This window comes from Cnephaeus nilssonii (genome assembly GCF_951640355.1).
Source record: "Cnephaeus nilssonii genome assembly, chromosome: 6".
Classification (NCBI taxonomy): Eukaryota; Metazoa; Chordata; class Mammalia; order Chiroptera; family Vespertilionidae; genus Cnephaeus; species Cnephaeus nilssonii.
Window position 1 is genome coordinate 54,537,883 of NC_137077.1, and position 13,554 is coordinate 54,551,436.

The 13,554-nt window shown below is 41.4% G+C and overlaps 1 protein-coding gene across 12 annotated transcripts in view; it reads right to left on the bottom strand.

Annotated features, from left to right (window-relative positions):
* R3HDM2 (R3H domain containing 2) overlaps window positions 1-13,554 on the bottom strand; it is a 162,885-nt gene that overhangs the window by 147,905 nt on the left and 1,426 nt on the right. For 6 of the 12 annotated variants that reach the window (XM_079774198.1, XM_079774201.1, XM_079774203.1 and 3 more), the window contains exon 2: window positions 9,275-9,374. The exons of the other annotated variants lie outside the window; for them this stretch is intronic. The gene's annotated coding sequence lies outside the window, so the exon portion shown is untranslated. The remainder of the gene's footprint in view (window positions 1-9,274; window positions 9,375-13,554) is intronic. 12 annotated transcript variants of the gene reach the window in all.

Sequence of the window (13,554 nt, forward strand, 5' to 3'; positions counted from 1 at the left end):
CCAGAGTGTAAGCAAGTGCTCAAAACTTGACCTGTTCATGTCAAAAGGGCATAGGAGTCAGTTTGAAGAGGCTCCCATTGACCAAACTATGACAATTACTATAATATTGAATATAGTCAGTGTGGGGTTTTTTTTAATCTATTTGTATTGATTTCAGAGAGGAAGGGAGAGGGAAAGAGAGAAACATCAAGGATGAGAGAGAAAAATTGATCAGCTGCTTCCTGCACGTCTGAGCCCGCAATCCAGGCATGTGCCCTTGGCCGGAATAGAATCTGGGACCCTTCAGTCCATAGGCCGACTCTCTATCCACTGAGCCAAACCAGCTAGGGCTATAGTCAGTGTTTTTAATCTGTAGAGCAATGGATTGGAACATATCGAGATGTTTTTATTGATTTTAGAGAGAGCAGAAGGCAGAGGGATAGAGAGATAGAAACATCGATGAGAGAGAAACATTAATCGGCTACCTCCTTCACAACCCCCTACTGGGGATTGAGCCTACAACCCTGGCCTATCTCCTGACCAGAAATCGAAGCAGTGACTTTTTTTTTTTTTTAATTGATTTCAGAGAGGAAGAAAGAGAAATAGAGAGATAGAAACATCAATGATGAGAGAGAATCATTGATTGGCTGCCTCCTGCATGCCCCTGGGGGAGGGGGGGTAGGGGTACCGAGCCCACAACCGGGCATGTGCCCTTGGCTGGAATCAAACCTGGGACCCTTTAGTTGCTCTATCCACTGAGCCAAACAGGCCAGGGCGAAGCAGTGACTTCTTGGTTCATGGGTCGATGCTCAACCACCGAGCCCCACCAGCCAGGCCCAAGTTTTTTTTAAGTATATAGAGTGACCCTCAAATCTATAGAGTGACTCTCAAAAACAAAAACAAAACAAAAAGAGAGAGAAATCAAACTCTTCTTTACAGAGCAACACCAACTAGTAAATGCAGAAGGAATGAGAGAATCAATATTTGCAACCACCAATATAATAACTGATTTAGGTAATAGCCATTAAGGCCTTCACTCCACACCTGAAATGACTGTCTGCCTCCTTGAAACTCTCTCCTCTAAGACGCTATCACACACACTTTATTGGTTCTCCATCTACCTTCTTGGCCTCTTCAATTTTCTTCCAGGGTTCTATTACCACTGTCAGTGTTCTCCAAGGCTCCCAGCCTTCAGCTCTTCAGTCTTGACACAATCCTTAGATGACTACAAGGTATATACTGTTGACTCCCAAATGTCTCTCCAGGCCCAATATCTCTCTCCAACTCCAGACTGGTACATCTAACTTCCTGTTAGTCATTTCCACATAGTTTCACATGTACCTCAAATTCAACCAATCCAAAAACAAACACCTCACTTTTACTCCCAAATAAGCAACTTCCTGTTTGCCTAACATAAATAATGTCACCATCCACCCCGGGAGTCATCCAAAACTCATCACTTTCACCTCCATATTCACACACAGACACACCTCCAAGTCTAACAGATCTACCCACTAAATATCTCCTGAATCTGTTCATCCCTGGCAGGGCCACTTCAGACCCTACTTCTTATCTGGATTACTTTGACTGAACTGGACTCCAGTTTATTTCCTGATTCCACTCTATTTCCCTGTCTAGCTGCTAAATTACTAAAAGTGATCTTTAAAAAAATAAATAAATCCTTCAATAGTTTTCATAATTTAAGACAAAATTCAAACTTTTTAGCCTACCACAGTGGTCGGCAAATTCATTAGTCAACAGAGCCAAATATCAACAATACAATGATTGACATTTCTTTTGAGAGCCAAATTTTTTAAACTTAAACTTCTTCTAACGCCACTTCTTCAAAATAGACTCAGCCAGGCCGTGGTATTTTGTGGAAGAGCCACACTCGAGGGGCCAAAGAGCCGCAAGTGGCTCGCGAGCCGCAGTTTGCCGACCACGGACCTACCAAATAAGGCCTTCAAGATCAGGCCCCTACCTATCTCTCCAGCCTTTTCTCTAACTAACCCCATAAAAGTATCCTATGTTTAGACACATCCTACTCCTTGAAATTTGTCAAAGGCATCTTGCTGCTCTGCTGTACACCTCCACCCTTTACACATGCAGTTCCACCCTAGACTCTCTTCCCCATATTTCACCTGGCTAACTGTTGTCAGCCCTTCAACATTCAGCTGGATTATCACCCCAAGTCTTTCCAGATCTCCACCGTGCTTCTAAAGCACCTTGTACATTCCTCTAGCTCAGTGTTCATCAGGCTGCAGAATCTCTGATTGATTTGTCTAAGTCCGTGGTCGGCGAACTGCAGCTCTCGAGCCACATGCGGCTCTTTGGCCCCTCGAGTGTGGCTCTTCCACAAAATACCACGGCCTGGGCAAGTCTATTTTGAAGAAGTGGCATTAGAAGTTTAAGTTTAAAAAATTTGCCTCTCAAAAGAAATTTCAATCGTTGTACTGTTGATATTTGGCTCTGTTGACTAATGAGTTTGCCGACCACTGGTCTAAGCTCTTTTAAGGTAAAAACTAGGGCTTTTAATTTTATACCCCCCAGCACCTAATACTATAGCTATTCATATGAGGTTGAATTAGTTAATCCATTGAGATTCAGTTCAAACTTTTCCTCTGAAAAGCTGAATCTGAGTCTGTCATTTAGAGTTAACCATTCCTCTTTTTGGCTTCATATTATATTTTATCACCACATTGTGTAACACTGTGACCTTGTAATTTATTTAGTTTTTTGTAATCTATAATAAAACACAAGTTCCTTGAGGATAGAGACAATGTTGCATTTATCTTGGTATTTTTAGCATATAACAATATCTAACAAATAATGGGCACCTATTAAACATTTGAGTAAAGGAATGAGTTGTTCTTATAAATTTTCTTAATATTAGATATTACTTTGGCAGCAGTTCTGACTTAAAGATCCCTTTTTCTATCATACCAATAAAGGAGAACCAGAAACTAAGAAAATATCTTAGTAACAGAGAACTGTCCTAGGAAGAAAACATGTAAGTAAATGTTTTTTCTAACAGAGACTAATCCTTCATAATAAAAAGGCAATATGCAAATAACCATCACTCCGCTACGCCCACAATTGGGCGGTGGGAGGCTGGGGGGCGGGACTTGGGGTGGCATATCCGGCCATTGAGAGGCACGGGACTCCCGCCCCCCCCCCGCCGCCCCCCCCCCCGCCTCTCAACGGCTGGATTGGCGGCCGCTGAGGGGGGCTGCCTCGGACACCCTGGACACCCAGCTCCGCTGCCATCGGAGGCGGGGAGCCGGTTGTCCGCACCCGGATCCCCTGCCGTGCTCCCCTTCGTCAGCGCCTCAAGCCCCAGCAGCAGCGGCAGCGGCTGGGGAGGAGCTGGGGATCCCAACAGCCTGGCAGCTCAGTGGCGGCGGCGGAGGCAGCATTGGGCCTGGGGACTGGTAAACAGGCAGAAGATGGCCCTGATCGCAGGAGGCTAGGCCTAGGGACCCTACCCGCACGATTGAATCGTGCGCTGGGCCTCTAGTAATAATAATAATAATAGGTTTCTCTGATTTCTAACCTAATACTATGATAGGCTCATAATGCACCAAAGCAGTTAAACAACAGGACTGTATCTGTGTTAAGTGAAAAAAAGCTGGATTGGTAAAATGAAACAGTGGCAAGCGAATGCCTGTCATTCTTTTTTTTTCTTTTTTTTTTTTTATTGATTTCAGAGATGAAGGGGGAGATAGAGAAAGAGATAGAAGCATCAATGAGGAGAGAGAATCATTGATTGGCTGCATCCTGCACACACCACACTGGGGAACGAGCCCACAATCCTGGCATGTGCCCTTGACTGGAATTGAACCTGGTACCCTTCAATTCACAGGCCTACACTCTATCCACTGAGCCAAATGGGCTAGGACAATGCCTGTCATTCTTAATTGAAAATCTATAATCTTCCCGGGGGCCTCATCTGTCAGACAGTATATATATGTAAGGCTAAATGTATGTCCTCTACTGTGGGCATTGAGCAAAACACAAGTCAACAATAAATGACAGCATAGAGTAAATAGAAGAGAATCTCATGGCCTATGACACTTTACTAATCTGAAGAGACTCTATGGCTGGATCCAGCCAGTCTACTAAACTGAAAAGACAATTACCATTTCCCATATGAGGAAATTCATATGAGGTTGAACTAATTAATCTCAACCTGTAAGAAACTAAGAGTCAGGAAAACATTTATGAAAGCAATGTTAATTCCAAAGAGAGAAAGGAAGAAAAAGATGGGGGGAGGGGGCACACAGAAATAAAGCATCACTTTCTCTCTGCCAATCTTAACTTCACTGATGTTCTGTTATTGAACAGTACTGGAGAACATTATTTAGAGACTAGTAATCTGATCTGTAAGGTAGGCTATGCTTGCTGACTGTGGCCACCAAACAGGTATAAATACATCCCAGCTACATGGAAAGTGTGCTCATTTAATATCTGCAAAAACCTCTTTGACTTTTGTATTATCTGCTAACTATAGGTGGAGTAAAATATTGAAGCTAGCCTAAGAAAATTCATTAAATACAGCTTTAATCTCAAGTGTTTACATTTAAATCAATAGATGTATTAAGAAGTACTCAACCTTAATAAATATCTCCAAAAGTCAAGTTTTCTTCTACCATAAAATAAACTATCAACTCCATTTTACATATAAAGGCACTGATTCAGCAGAGTTATTAAGGATTAACTCAGCAAAGCCTCAGAGAACTTCAAACAGGGTTAAAAAGTCAAAGTTTTAAGCATTGGTTCTGATTTTACTCCCTCATAAAGCCTACAGAGAAATCAAGCAGGTTTCAATAGTCCTCCTTACCATACTGTTCAAATAACTTAAATTTTCAGCCATCATGGACATTTAGTTAAAAAAATAAAGAAGAAATATTTCTGCACTATCATACTCCAAGTGCAAACCCTCTTGGTCTTCCCATTCCTTCATAGTCAAAAATATTGCTAGGATGGAGAGTAAAACACAAAGAATAAATTTTAAACCAAACAACTCTGAAGGAAAATTTGAATGTGGGATAATTAATATAAGGTTGAAGATACCTTGATAATGGAAAATGTACAACTCTGATGGTACAGCAACAAGAGCAAAAACTTACTTTAGCACAACTGGCAAAATCACAATCTAGAACATATACCTCGAGAACATAAGCTTCAAATAATCTAGTTTCTTTCTTTCCTATTCTTGTCCATACAGCTAGTAGAGGAATAAGACAAAAATCACATGTTCTAGAGAGCTCTTCTGGCACAAGAGAGATCACGATCCTAGCAAATTTAACTTCAGTTTGAGCAGAAACTCAGAATGAAATGTACAGAGAAAACTATGGTAAAGACAAAGAGGAACCAAGCTTTGTGGGAACTGGTTCAAAGAGGCAGAGAAAATGAGAGGTTTGGGATGCCCTGGAAGGGTACCAGAACATGATACTCAAACCAGTGAGGGTTTTGGTTCTTGTTGTTTTGGGGTAGAGAGGCACTCGGGGAAGATAAGGTGAAAAAACAGGGAGAGTGAAAAACTAAGTACTTCATCTGTAGCTGAAGTCTACCCCTGAAATCAAAGTGAAAACAGCAAAGTGTAAGGCAGGTGAGGTAAAGCCCCCAGATTTTTTTTTTTTTTTCAAGCCCTGGCTGGATGGTTCAATTGGTTGGGGCATCATCCCATACACCAAAAAGACTGCAGGTTCGATTCCCAGTCAGGGCACATGCCTAGGTTGCAGGTTCCATCCCGTCAGCGTTCAGGAGGCAACGGTATCAATGTTTCTCTCTCACATTGATGTTTCTCTCTTTCTTTCTTTCTCTTTCTTTCTTTTTTTCTTTCTTTCTCTCTCTCTTCCCCCACCCACCCACCCACACACACACACACACATACACACACCCCTTTCCGCCCCCCTCAAATCAATAAACATGTCTTCGGGTGAGGATAAATAAATAAATAAGCAAATAAACCTAGCCTTTATACTGGAAACAAGAAGATATTAAAATGCTTTAAGCAGGATGACCACTGGCATGGCTCATAGGCATGGTTGAGAATGACCTATGAACCAGGAGGTCACAGTTCAATTCCAGGTCATGGTACATGTCCGGGTTGCAGACTTGATCCCCAGTAGGGGATGTGCAGGAAGCAGCTGATCAATGATGCTCTCTCATTATTGAAGTTTCTATCTCTCTCTCCCTTTCCCTTCCTCTCTGAAATCAATAAACATTATATACACACACACACACACACACACACACACACACACACACATATATATATATATATATATATATATATATATATATTTTTTTTTTTAATGCTTTAAGCAGAATATAACAGATTTAGTTTTCTTTAGCTAAAGCAGGGGTGGGGAACCTTTTTCTGCCAAGGGCCAATTGGATATTTATAACATCATTCAGAGGCCACACAAAATTATCAACTTAAAAATTATCCTGCTATATTTGGTCAAACATTTAATTAACTCACCCCTAATGCCTTGGCAGAGCCAGAACAAATGATACGGCCTGTGGGCCGAATGTTCGCCACCCCTGAAAAGGGTACAGAACTAAATGAAAGACTGGAAGCAAAGCTAGGGCAGGAGGGCCAGTTAAAAGCCATCAATTATCCAGATGAGAGAGGATGGTCTCCAGAATTAAGGAAGTGGTGATGCTGATTGAGAAAAATGAAAAGAGTCAAGAAAGACTGAGCAGATAAAGAGTCTACGTAATTTTATGATTATTGATATTAAAGGGTAAGAAGGACTCAAGAATGACATCCAGGTTGCTGGCTTATGCAACTAGGTGGCATCTTGAACAACAAAAAAAAAAAGGATTCAGAAAGAAAAATACATTTCCAAGAAAAAATTATTTTTGCTTTGGTCATGTTGAATTTGAAGTGCTGTGTGACAGTCAAATGGCGATGTTCAAGAAACCACTTAACAGACAAGCCTAGAGCTCAGACAAGAGATCAGAACTGGACACAGAGACTCACAAATTGTCAGTTTATAGTAACAAATGCTAAGTAAAGCCATCGGGGTGGCTGAGGCGAACAGATTGTGTAAAGCAATGATTTTCAACACAACTGAGCAGAGACATCAGAAACACCTGGAATGTTTGCTAAAATACAAACTCCTAGGCTCCATTCCAAGCCTGCTAAATCAAAATCTCTGGAACTAAGACCCAGGAACCCACACTTCATTCATTCATTTCATAAATGTGTGCTGAGTGACTATTCTAGGCACTAGGAATATAGCAATCATAATAGAAATAAGGTCCTGTTCTCATAGGGTTGAAGTTCTAGGTGTGAGCCAGACTACAGATAAGAAAACAATGTAACTTAAGGTATTGGCAAGTGCAATGGAGATAATGAAACAGAGGAATGTCATGAAGCACAAAGAGGAGGTTAATATTTTGGATAAGGTAGTCAGGGAGTCTAAGGAGAAATTATTTGAACTGTGACTTGAATGATGAAAAGAGGTAAGTCAATCGAAGATCTGGAAAAACAGCATTTCACTCAGAAGGAATTATAAGCACAAAGACCTTGGGGCAGGAAAAAAAAAATGTTACTATGGCTAGAGCTAGTAAGAACAGGAAAGTATGGTACAAAGTAGGTCAGAGAGTATGGCAGGGGCCAGGTCATGAAGGCTTTTGTTAGCCACATTCTTAACAAATTCTCCAAGAGATGCTTATGCTGTTAAGGTTTAAGAATTAGAAGTAGAAAGAGAGACTACAAAAGAAACCCTGAGGAAAATATACATTTAAGAATGAACAGGAGAAAAAAAGCCACCAGGAATGCAAGTGGATAAGAAAAGTCATGTCGCCCTAGCCGGTTTGGCTCAGTAGATAAGAGCGTTGGCCTGAGGACTGAGGGGTCCTGGGTTCGATTCTAGTAAAGGGCACATGCCAGGGTTGCAGGCTCGATCCCCCGTGGGGGGGGGGGGGGCGTGCAGGAGGCAGCCAATCAATGATTCTCTCTCATCATTGATGTTCTATCTCTCTCTACCTCTCCCTTCCTCTCTGAAATTAATAAAACTATTTAAAAAAAAAAAAGTCATGTCAATGAAACATTTCAAGAAAGAGAAGGATCAACCATGACAAATGGTTGAAGAAGATAAGGATGAAAAGAGGTCCATTAGACTTAACAACAGGTCTACCATGTTCTTCCCAATGATTTTGATGGCTGCTGGGAGCTGCATCCATAATAACATTAGAAACCATAAGTGATCATTTAGTCACTTATGTCTACATTCACCTGCTACCCATCCATAGCCCACTCTTTCCTGGAAGTTATCAACTGAGTACTATCCTAGATTCTCTTCTTCCCTTCTTCAACAGAATCACAAAGGAGGGTAAGGCTAAAGAACAATTTCTGAGTATAGAGAAAAAAAATGTATTTCAAATGTATCCATTATTAAGTTTAGATTGTCACTGCCTTGATTACTTTCCTCCTGGTTCTGTTATGAAACTTACAGAACCTTTCACAAGTCTGAAACACCCTTCTCCAAGGGATGAAGAATTAATTACCTGGTACCCAGAATGCTGCTCACATGCCAAAACCATGCATAAATTCTTACGACTGACATGTAAAAAAAAAAAATACTGCCCCTATAAAAAATATGAACTGCACACTTGGAAAATCTAAACTTTTAATATAATTACTGAGACCACTTTAAGGTCCAGTGAGCTTTTAGGAAAAAAAAAACTACTTTGCAGATATGAAATATGGTTTTGATCATTATTAATAATGAACACTGTAGCACAAATGTTATAACCATGGAATATATGAAAAGCATCTACACAAAAGAAGATAATGAACCAAGTGGCAGAGAAAACTAGTTAATGTAGTTAAAAACATCTATCTCTATTCTGTACATCAGAAAATAATTATATAGAAAACTAATAGCAGGCCCGGCCAGTGTGGCTCAGTGGCTGAATGTCAACCTATGAACCAGGAGGTCACAGTTTGATTTCTGATCAGGGCACATGGCGGGGCTGCAGGCTCAATCCTGCAACTGATCAATTATTCTCTCATCACTGATGTTGCTATCTCTCTCTCCCTCTCCCTTCCTCTCTGAAATCAATAAAAGAATTTTATATCTATATATATATATTTTAAATCTTTTTTAAAGAAGACTAATAGCCAGAGCAAAAACACCTCCAAAAGATCAAGATACAACTTGACTAGTCTGCAGACCATCTTTTTCTCTTTCTTTTCCTGCAATACTCATAATCAACAAAAAAGCTACTGGAAATAAATTGAGTTCTCTTAAACCCTGCTGATTATCTCACTTACCTTTACACTTCTTGCTCTATAGGATAAGAACTTCAGAATAATGATAAGAGTGCAAAACTATAGTTTTTATTTGCTTGCAAAGATTTTGAAGTCTTCAATACTAAAAAAAAAAAAAAAAAAACACTATAAAACATACTATAAATGCCTATAGATAAATGAAAGACTCAAAACATTGGTCTAAATTAAGGAAGAGGCCTTATGAAAGCACTTAATAACCCGCTTCATTTTTTTTTCCGGAAGAAAAAACCCAGAAAGGCCTGAAAATAATTTCCCAGGAAATAATCAGTCTTTGACAATTCAGAAAGTCATAGTGTGACAAGTAATTAAAGGAAGTGAAAAGATCTGTGATGCTTTTGTGGTTAACAAACTAAAGAGAAATAGAATAATATTAGTCCTTTAAAAATACAAAGTGTTTTGATTATTGAGAGACATGACTACCTAAAGCTTTCACATATTTTCTCCTTATCCTCTCTCATCTATAGGCTGGGGGTTCCCAATTTGATCAGTTCTTTTTTAAAAAGCACAGGAAGCCCAGCATGTGCGGCTCAGTGGTTGAGGATCAACCTATGATGAACCAGAAGGTCATGGTTTGAGTCCTTGGTCAGGCACATGCCCAGGTTGCAGGCTTGATCCCCAGTAGGGGGAGTGCAGGAGATAGCCAATTGATTCTCTCATCATTGGCGTTTCTAACTCTCTCTCTCCATCTCCCTTCCTCTCTAAAATCAATTTTAAAAAATATTTTTTAAAAAGTACAGGAAAGTACTCTAGGAAACTTATTATCAAAACAAGAAGCTGAAATAGCTTTCTCAGTATGGGCTCTAACACCTGGACTGTACAACTCACAAGAAATCCTGCAGAAAAGCAAAAAGAACACCTGGATTTAGGAAGCATCCCAGAATCTTTCCTTTCATACATCCCATATAAAAATAATAAAATCACTGCAGATTATAATTATGGGCTTTCACATCAATTTTTTTAAAGTATGGAGAAAACAGATATATGCTAAGGCAATCTAAGGGAAGTCAAAAAGGAGTTAAAATAGATTGTTTACAAAATCTTTCCTATCTATACTTGTTTTCACAAATAAACTCAAACATAGGAAGGAATGAACATGGTAACTTCACTGGAGAGGTGGAACAGGTACTACTACACTGCTAAATTGGTAAGAACGAAAGTTAACCACTAAAAGACTATTAAGTGGAATGTTTTCTACACAGAGGGTAAGAAGGATACAACTGGAGGGAAATACTGAGGCCACTGTGTATGAAGAAAGTCTCTAAAATTAGACGCACCAACTGTATTCATGTACACATATTCAAGCCATGAGTCCAGTTATTTTTCCTACTTGTAAATTGGTAGCACATTCCACAGAGGAACACTCAAGAGTCCCTTATCCAATCTTACAAGGAGGCATAGAAAAACCTTAACACCCCCTCCCCCTCACACACACACACACAGTTTCATAGAATTCTCTCCTCTGTACCTCCTGGGACCATGTAACCAAAATAAAACTTTTTATCCTTTCCCCCAAATATGCTTTTTCCTGAAAGCTTTCCTTGAGTTCCTGAAGAGATCTGACACAGGAATAAGCACTGCATCATTCAGAAACTGTTACCTACTCTGAACCGTTGTCAGCACTCAGTATCTATATATATAAAAAGCCAGTGACAGGAAAGCCATAATGACCTGAATGACCAGTGGCTATGACGCCCACTGCTGCCAGCAAACCAGCCTGATGGGGGGGAGGGTCAGCTGGCCAACCTCCTGCAGCCCCTCCCCCTGGCCGGCCCCACCTCCAATGGGCCCCCACCACCACGATCGGCCCACAGCTCCTCCCCCCAGCCAGCTCTGCCCCGGATCAGCCCCCCACTCTGATCAGGAACAGGGCCGGGTGGCCAACCACCCATGGCCCCTCCCCCAGGCCACTGACCCCGGATCAGCCCCCCACACACACCATTTGGGGGTGGGGCCGGCCAGCTCACAGTCCCTCCACACTGTCAGCCCCACCCCTAATCAGCCCCCCAACACCAATCGGGGGCGAGGCCCGCCAACCAATCGCCCACAGCCCCTCCCCCCAGCTGGCCCAGCCCTGATTGGGCCCTGATCGGGGCGGGTCAGCCAGCCAACCTCTCACCATCTCCTCCACCCCGATTGGGGCCAGGCTGGCTGGGCCCCACCCATGCATGAATTCATGCACTGGGCCTCTAGTTTATCTATAAGAGGTAAGAACATGGCACAGACTGTTTATCCCTGGAGCTTCAGAAAGACTTTCTAGAAACTTTGGGAAAGGATTAAAAAGGAGACAATAGAAGTCTGATAGAAGCTTCTATAAATCTGCCTAATTATGTCAGAAAGTATTCACCAAATGAGAACTACTAATTTATTTCTGATGGTGTTACTTCTTTACACTAATAATATCCAAATCAGATCCAGTCCAATAGATACAAGATACCCAATCTCTCTCACACACACAAACCATTCTCTTTGGCCTGGCAGCTTTCAATGTCCTGGCAAAGGGTTAAGCAAAAATCTTAGGCTTTGCCACCAGCATTCCCACAGAGTTAAAAGCACTACCTCACCCCTTTGCCTTCCTAATCTGAAAAATAGTGGCCAGGACTGCCTCAAAGAGAAATCTTATCCAGGCCACTCTGGCCAGAAGGTCAATGAAAGTAACCAATCAATCAATCAAGAAGCAAGAAAGGGCACTAGCTGGTTTGACTCAGTGGACAGAGCATCAGCCCTCGGACTAAAGGGTCCCGGGTTCAATTCTGGTCAAGGGCACCGTAGGCTCCAGGCTAGTGCGGGAGGCAACCAATCGATGTGTCTCTCTCACATCTGTTTCTCTCTCTCCATCTCTCCCCCTCCCTTCCACTCTCTCTAAAAATCAATGGGAAAAATATCCGAGGGGAGGATTAACAACAAAAAAGAAACAAAAAAGGACAAAATAAATGAGGGATAATCCACGGAATTCAGGGGGCCTGCTCCTTTTATCTTCAGACTTAATATAGAATTTAGTTGCTAAAAATGACCACAAAATGGAATTGAGATTAAAAGAATCAAATGTTGCCTATTACCGAACACTTCACCATTGTTAGAGAAAGTTATTCATCGTTTTTTAGCTCAACTGCCTCTACATGAATGAGGAAAAAAATGCCTAACCCATATTGTCCAGATTATAAATACTAATATCTTCAGTCTACTGAAAAATTCAAAGTGGAACCCATTTGTTCAATTCTCTGGAGCCAAAGTGGTAAGGATGGTGATATCTCTCATTGGGGATGTGAACAAATCTCAAGGAAAGAGCCTGAAGCAGTTGGTAAAAATCTACCCACATGAGATGTGAGGTAATCTTCCTCTAAGACCACCACTGCCAAACAAAGTTCCCCCCACACTTCATCCTCTCTGCCTTCAAAGTGCTTTATTCAATGACCTGAAAGCCCAAGACTTCTGTCAAGAGAAATGTGGCAAGAACTGACAAAAGAAGAAAAAAAAATCTCAATTTCTTCCAATAAATATCTTACAAAATCCAAGTAAAAACCCATTCCACACCTCCAAGGACAACCAATCGTGATCAGAAATTCATGACAATGAGATAATTAAAGAATAAAACTCCTCTTTACCTACTCAGTCAAAAAATGTGTTAAGCACCAACTGCATAGTAAGTACTATGCCTTATACTAAGGATATAGCAATTAACAAAACAGAACTATCTGCCTTCATGAAGCTTCCTATCTAATGGGGGAGACTAAATATACAGCATGTTAGCCCTAGCTGGTTTGGCCTGCGGACTGAAGGGTCCCAAGTTTGATTTTGGTCAAGGGCACATGCCCGGGGTTGCAGGCTCAGTCCCCAGTGTGGGGCCTGCAGGAGACAGCTGATCGATGATTATCTCTCATCATTGATGTTGCTATCTCTCATGTTATAGGTTGATAAGAGGTAAGGAGAAAAATCAAGCAGAGAAGTGGGATAGGATATTCAGAAAATGTATGTGGGAGAGGGGCTTTGCAATTTAGATAGCCAAGGAAATGTCCCTGTTAAGTGTGACATTTGAGTCAAGACCTGAGGAGGTGAGGCGACAAGGCTGTGCAGCTCTATAAGGAAATGGTTATCCTGGAAGATCCAGGGAACAAGTGCACAGCCCCTGAAGCAGAAATGTCCTCAAGGAACAGCCACGGACCATTGCATATATTGGGGGGGGGGGGGGGGCAAAAGGGTGCTACAGACTAGGGCTTTGAAGGCAATTGTAAAGTCTGTGGTTTTTATTCTGAGAGAAAAAGGAA